A 7,662-nucleotide genomic window follows, 5' to 3' on the forward strand; every position below is an offset into this window, starting at 1 on the left:
ATTTAAGAAGGGCCGTTTTTGGGGTAGCGAAACGTTCGAAGCTCATATCCCCTGACACAAAGAACACAGAAGGCTGCTTTTACGTGCAAACGATGTAAACCGATGTTAGGAAGTTGTTGACTACATTCTTGATCACAGGGTGACGAGAAGGAACCTGAGGGATTTTATTTTTTTTCCAAAAAGTCAAAAGATTCAAAATGATATATTTTGTTATGAAACGAAAAGGGTTGGACCATTTAGTGTGTGTATGAAGGGGAAATGTTCCCTGTGCATGTAAACAGCTTGTACAGTAACTGGAAAATTTGAGGGCGGCTTGTGAATTTTTTTTAGCTAAGTTCACAACTATACCATGGAAAACATTCAAAATTACGCCACCATATTCGCCGTGCAATTAAGCGACTAATGACATATGCTAGAGATTCAACTACTTTTTAAAATGGACCAATCTTGATGTGGGGAAGTTTCCATGGTTTAGTTTCTGAAACCAACTATGTTTAAAAGCAGAGTACACGTGCAAACGATACAGATTTATGGAACAAACATGCAGTAATATTGTTGTCACCATAGAAGGTAACACAACGCACGCCGCGGCTACGTTGTTGCAAAAAAATCGAAATATAGAAACGGATATTTCTTTATCATAATGGGGGCCAACAGTAAATTCAGTGCGTGTTCTAAACGGATCCATTTCCTCCCCCGGTTTAGGTGTTTTGCACATGACCATTTTTTAAAATCAATCGAAGTTGGCTGTACCGAATTCAAAATGTATGGACCTCGGACAGGTTATGTTACACCATTGCATGGCAAGGCAATTCTGCGTCAAAACAGGCGTACCTCAACACGTGGGCAGAATTTGAAAACGGTCGCTTTTTGGGTAATAAAACGTTCCAAGCTCAATAAAAGTCTGCTTTTGGTTCCAAACAATATAGCACGATATCATAAGTTGCTCACTACATTTTTAATCACTGGTTGATGAAACAAAAATTTGGGCGTGAAAATTTTTTGAAAAGTGAACGTTTTGAATTCGTGAGTTTGGTGGGTTAGTCATGGGCCCCGGGACCCGACAGTAGACCTTGGTGTCATCCGCAAACATCTTGACCACGCTTCGCACTTGTTCTGGCAGATCGTTCACGAAAATTATGAACAGCCTCGGTTCAAGTACTGACCCTTGCGAGATGCCACTGACGACGTCGGTCCAGTCCAACTTCGAGCCCTGGACCCGCACTCTGCATCCGGAGAGTGGGAAAAGCCCTGCTCCAGCGCAGCAAATTACCTCTCACACCGTAAGCATGAAGCTTAGAGAGCATACGGTTCTGGGGAACAGAATCAAAAGCTTTGCTGAAGTCCAGATACGCCACGTCCACCGACTCTCCATCCTCTGCCGCGGCGCTCCAATCCTCCATGACCTCGAACAGCTGGGTGGTACAGGACCACTTAGGGAGAAACCCATGCTGGGCTGCATGAAGAAGTCCAAACTCCGAGAAGTGATTAAGTAGGGTATCACGGACGAAAGTTTCGAGTATCTTGGAGGGAATGGCAGTAAGGCTCACTGGGCGGTAGCTCGCTGGAGATTGCCGGTTACCCTTCTTGAAGATCGGGACTACCTCGCCAAGCTTCCACTCCAGGGGGAGCTTTCCGAATGCCAAATATTTTCGGAAAAGCATGCTGAGGGGTGCTGCCAGGACATCCGCGGACACGAAGAAGCCTTGGATGGGGATCGTCTGGCCCAGGGGCGCTCGAGGTCTTCAGAGCGGCCAATTTCGTTGTCACTGCCTGGGTAGAGATGGCCACGTCATCCAGTAACGGTCCAGTAAGGTTGCATGGTAACACAGGCATGGCACTAATCCTTTCGTCCGTGAAAACGCTGGCGAAGAATATAGAGGGACGTTGGCCTTCCCTTCGATACTGCTGGTCAACACTCCGTCATTGTCAAGAAGGTCTTCTACCCTGCATCTTGTGCGCAGTCTAGAGAGGCCTCGGGGTCTTGGCGTGCCTCAGAGAGGCCTCGGGGTCTCTTTTGATGTCTGCTACTAATTTAATATCATACTCTTTCAGAAGGTTTCTGGTCAACTTCCGAAGGTCAATGCAACGACGCACAAACCTAGTCTGGTCCAGAACATCCTGAGTCCGCGTGTACGTTCGCCATGGTCTTTCCTTAGCCTTCTTTAGCTGCATGGCCCTGGGGTTCATGTGTAAGTTCTTCTTAGCTTTACTCCTTCTGCTGACGGAGCAAACCTCAGTAGCCCTGGCGATTCTTTCCTTAAAGAAGTTGTAACCGTCTTCGAGGCTGAGGCTCTCCATCAGGGACTAGTCCATTGACCTGAGGGTGTCAGCCAGATGCTTGTAATTTGTGTGTGTCAGCTGGCTGGGACGAGGAGTTTGTAGCCCAGAGTAGCAGGCCAAAGTGTACCTAATAACCACATGGTCACTGTTACCTAGCCCAGGCAGGTATTTGATTTGGCTCACCATGCCCTCCTCATTTGTGAAAATGAGGCCGAAAACACTAGGAGCTTCACCAACCCGGTAGCGTGTTGGCTGCTGGACATGCTGGGACAAGAAACAGCCCTGAATGGTGTCTATCAGTGAGTGGGTTGGGTGAATCTCTGGAGCTGACGACCGCTTTGTTGCCCAGTCAAGCTGAGGCAAGTTAAAGTCACCTACAACCATCAAGTGAGAAACACTGGACTCTGCATGCTTTCCGAGGAAAGTCTTCCAATTGGCTCACACTGTCTTGGATGTTTCCTGATGGACTTCTGTATATGCAGCCAAGCAACAGGGCATCCTTCACATTCAATGCCATCTTCAGCCACACTTGCTCCATAGGACTTGACCCAAATGAGTGCTCAGCTGCGCTTAGTAAGTTTGACACATAGACACATGTACCTCTCCTACCACTAGATCCGAGGTTGGGCTGAGAGAGATTAAAGTTTGTGTACAAGGTGTACCCGGAAATTGGTAGGAGAGATGGTGCAGTAGGAAGCTTCTGGGCTTTGGGAAGGACCTCAGTCAACAGGATGATGTCTGGTTTATGGTCGGAAATAAGCATACGTAAGCCATCCCTTTTACTAAGGAACTGGTCTACGTTGGTGCACAACATCTTCCGACCTTACCTACCCCTGCACTGACGAGCATTATGCAGTCATTGTGGACTTGGGGAACCAGCATCAGCCTGAGCTTGAGTATGCCGATCCGTGGATCCATCCCCAGTGACAGAGGTCGCTGTGTTGCTATCACTCCTGTCAGGGCCCCTAGAACCCCTGGGACCCTGAGTGAGGTGACCCACAATACCCCCACCAGCATGGACCAATAAAGGGGTGCATCCTGCTTGAGTGCCCCTGGAGTTCTCACTTGGGCTTGCAGTTGGTCCGGAGGCAAGCGGAAGAACCATGCTGATGCCTCTGAGACCGTCAGCTTGGCAGACCGCTGGAGTTGTTGATGTTTCATCACTTCGCAGGATACCTAGAGCTGCCGCTGGTATGGTAGAATGAAACACACTGGTACCTTTGGGTCCATCAGCCACTTGTGACAATGGGGCACTCTGCATGATGATTTTCCCCTGCCTGATCACCAGGTTCAGCCCACCTGTCTCCCTTCTCGTAAAGAGCTCATCTCTTAGTTTATTATCCTCCTCCCTCTCTTTGCGGGTTTTGTCCTGAGAAATGAACAACCTACTCCAGTTGCTACTATGCCGCAGGTGCGGGCAAGCTTCAGGAGCTCAGCTCTGGTCTCTGTGTTCTCAAGTGTTGGTATATCAGCCTGTGCTTGCCTGGAAGCCTCTTTCCAGCCCGGAAGGCCCTGACTATGCGGACATTCAGCTTTAATTCTTGCCTCACAATCTCAGAGAACTTGGCCATATCTTGTTGGGTGCGGTCACTAGGAGGCTCACCGGCCTCATCTGGTAGGCTTTGGACAACTACATTGCATTTTCTTTTTCCTTATAAATGTAGTCATCAAACATTCCTGAGATTTCCTCGGCAGCTCTGGACCCAATACTAACAGCTGGCTGCAGAGGAACAGACTCCACTTTTTTACAAACTGACTGAACTACTTAGTCACATGAACGTCTCTGCATAAGAACTCTTCAGTTTCTCCTGCTCCTTAAAGGAGCGCTCAATAATCTATGTCTGCCTGATCACAGCCTCCTCCTGTTCCTTCATGGATCCTTGAACCTGTCTCATGTGCTCCCTGAGGGATATGTCCAAGCCACTGACTTTGCTTTCCAGTTGAGTGATCCTTTCACTCGGCTGTGGGATCTGGTCACACTGACGGTCCGCTTTGGGGTGCTTAACGAGGGATATCTTACACTCTGCATACAGCCAAGACAAAATTGGGAACTTCTTTAGGGCCTTGTAGGCCCCTACTGCCATTGTCTGACAAGATGCGTGGGACCAATTTGTGCACTTGTCACACTGGACCCCATTTTCTCCATCTTTCACTGGGTTACCACAAAGCAGAAGCCCTGGGCCTGCTCTGCAGCAAGCAGTCACTATCAGCATCACTACCCCACAGTCTACATGCGCTTGCATCTAGTCTGCTTACCTCTTTCGGCCTTCCAGCCCCACTCCGCGACTCAGTTGGCTCCAGTAGGGCAACCTGAGAATGAGGAGACAAGCCAAGATCTCTCTCCGACAGATTCAAAGGCCCAACAATTCCTGGAGCAGCACTTACATGCTTGGTAACTTCTTCCTGTGTGCTTGCAGTACTCCCCAACTCACCCTCCAACTCACCCTTCGACGATTCACCACCTGGATTCTCACTCACCACCTCCGCACCTTCTGACGCCTTCGTCGATCTTTCCATCGTTTCCGTTGTTTTTTTTCCATCGTGATGGATCCATGTTTGCTGCGACGATCGCGACGCTGATTTAAAGCCCCTTTGTTTCCCTGCTTCTTGCCGCTGGACGGGCGGGGAGCGCGCCAACAGCATCTTAAGAATGTTTTAAATTGAGTACCGATATCGCCGATAAATGTAAGTGTTCGGGGTCGCTCTGGCCTGCAAACTACCCAAACCCTAAACTAGAATTGATAAAATGATGTGTTGATGTTTTCCATGTGTCATCAATCGCACGAAAGCGTTGGGGGCTGACCAACCACTGGCCGGCCAATAGCGTAAGGAAACCGGATCGGGAGCTCAGCGAGACACGTCCGACCGCTACGAATTCCCGACACCGACTCCAAACCGAAATGGATACATATTCCGTTCCGGTTGAAGCGTTTTGCATGAAATGGCTTTTTTAGGCATAACTCCACGTTGGTTGCATCTGTTTGAGAACCTATCGGCATTGCACAGTTTGTGTTACACCAGACTATGGGAAGTTCTTCTTCATCAAAAGAGGTGTGGCGCAACAACTTGGCAGCAGTTTAAAAACGGCCGTTTTTCGGTAGTAAATCGTTCCAAGCTCATACTTTTCGAACCAATGAAAATAGAAATTTCCTTTTACTTCCAAACTATTTAAAACGATATGAAAAGTTGTTGACCACGTTCTTGAATCACCGGGTGATGAGGAAAAAATTTGGCCATGACCTATTTTGTCGAGAAGTGTATATTAAATTCAGCGCGTTTACGAAACGGAGCATGTTCTGTGCCGATTCACGCGTCTCACGAAACGGACAATTTTCAACATCTGTCCAAGTTGGTTGCAAATAACTCAAAACCTATCAGCATTGGACAGTTTGTGTCATACCGTAGCATGAAAAGGCAAGTTCGCGTGAAAAAGGGTATAACGAAACAACTTGGCAAAATTGAAAACGGACGTTTTTTGGGTAGTAAACGTTTCAAGCTCATATCTCTGAGGCAATGAAAAATAGAAGGCTGCTTTTATTTGCAAGCGATATAAAACGAGTTAAAAAGTCTTGAGTACAATCTTGATCACCGGTGATGAGGAAAAAAATTGGAGGTGACCATTTTTTCGAAAAATTAAACTCAAAAAAGCAATTTTTTGTTATAACATGAAAGCGCACGGTCCATTTAGTGCGTGCATGGAGCGGGCAAGTGTTTCTGTGCATGTAACCAGTTGCTACAGCAATTGCAATATCTAGAGAGAAACAGAGAAATGCAATATCTACGGCTTGTGATGTTTTTTCAACTACTTTCAAAACTATACAAGTCTAAAATTTCAATTTACACCATCGTATTGGCCGTGCGATTACGCGTCTATTGACTTATAATACGATGAGATTACACCACTTGGAATATGCACCATTCCTTGATGCACGCAATTTCCATGCTTTTGCTTCTGAAACCCATTTTGTTTGAAAGCAGATTGCACGTGCAAACGATACGCAAGGATGGAACAAACATTCAGTGCCGTTGTTGTCAAGGAACTGAACGGCCTTTAGTTGCAAAAAAGTCAAAGTTCGGAAACGCATGTTGATTTGTCTTGAATGAGGGCCAATAGTAAATTCGTCGCGTGTACGAAACGAATGCATGTATGTTCCGGTTGACGCCTTTTGCACGAAATCGCTCCTTTTCAACGTAATTACACGTTGGTTGCACCTTACTAAAAAGCCTATCGGTATTGGACAGCTTATGTCACACCATACCATGGGAAGGTTTTTCTGCGTGAAATCAGGCGTAGCGCAACACCTTGGCAGTATTTAAAAACGACCGTTTTTCGGGTAGTAAAGCGTGTCAGCTTCATATCTCTCGAACGAAAAAAAATAGAAAGCTCCTTTTATTTGCAAACGATGCTGCAAGTTATCCACTACATTCTTGATCGCTCGGTGATGAGAAAAACAGATTTGCGGGTGACCATTTTTTGTGTGAGAAATTGTCAAGTTTAAACATGCGAACATGTGTTCTAAAATGAAACATGTTCAATTTAGTGTGTACATGAAGCGGCAAGTGGTTTCTGCGCATGTAAATAATTTCTACAACAATTGCAAAATCTTCAGCAAGCGCCACATGTTGGTTTTTTAAATTTTAAAACTGCAGTTGATAAAATTTCAAGTTACACCATCGTATTTCTCGTCTGATTACGCGTCTAATTATGCATAATACAATGAGATTCCACGTTTCAAAGCAGATTCTACGTGCAAACGATACACAATGATGGAACAAATATTCAGTGCCGTTGTTGTCAACATGGAAGTGGGCACAAATCCCGCGACAGCCAATTTGCTGCAAAAAATTCAAATTCAGAAACGGATGCTTTTTCGTCTCAAATGAGGGTCAATAGTACTTTCATCGCGTGTACGAAACGGATGCATGTTCTGCCACGGTTTACGCGTTTTGCACGAAATGTCCATTTTTCAACATCATTCCACGTTGGATGCACCTAACGCAAACCTATTGGCATTGGTCACATTATATTACCCAGATCATGTGAAGGCAATTCTGCGTCAAATCAGGTATAACGCAACACATGGGCAGACATTGAAAAATGCCGATTTTGGTGTAGTAAAACATTGCACACGGCCTATCTATGGAGCCAATGAAAATGGAAGGCTGGTTTTACTTGCAACAGATGTAAAACAATGGTGCAATTGTTGACTGCATTCTTGATCACCGGGTAATAAGAAAAAAACTTGAACGTGACCATTTAGTGTGTGTATGAAGCGGCAAGTGTTTCTGTGCATGTAAGCAGTTTCAACAGCAATTTAAAAATATACAGCAAGCCCAGCTTGTTAGTGTTTTTTGAAGTACCTTTAACACTGCACAAAT

This window comes from Pollicipes pollicipes, unplaced genomic scaffold (genome assembly GCF_011947565.3).
Source record: "Pollicipes pollicipes isolate AB1234 unplaced genomic scaffold, Ppol_2.1 Scaffold_4002;HRSCAF=4701_pilon_pilon_pilon, whole genome shotgun sequence".
Classification (NCBI taxonomy): domain Eukaryota; kingdom Metazoa; phylum Arthropoda; class Thecostraca; order Pollicipedomorpha; family Pollicipedidae; genus Pollicipes; species Pollicipes pollicipes.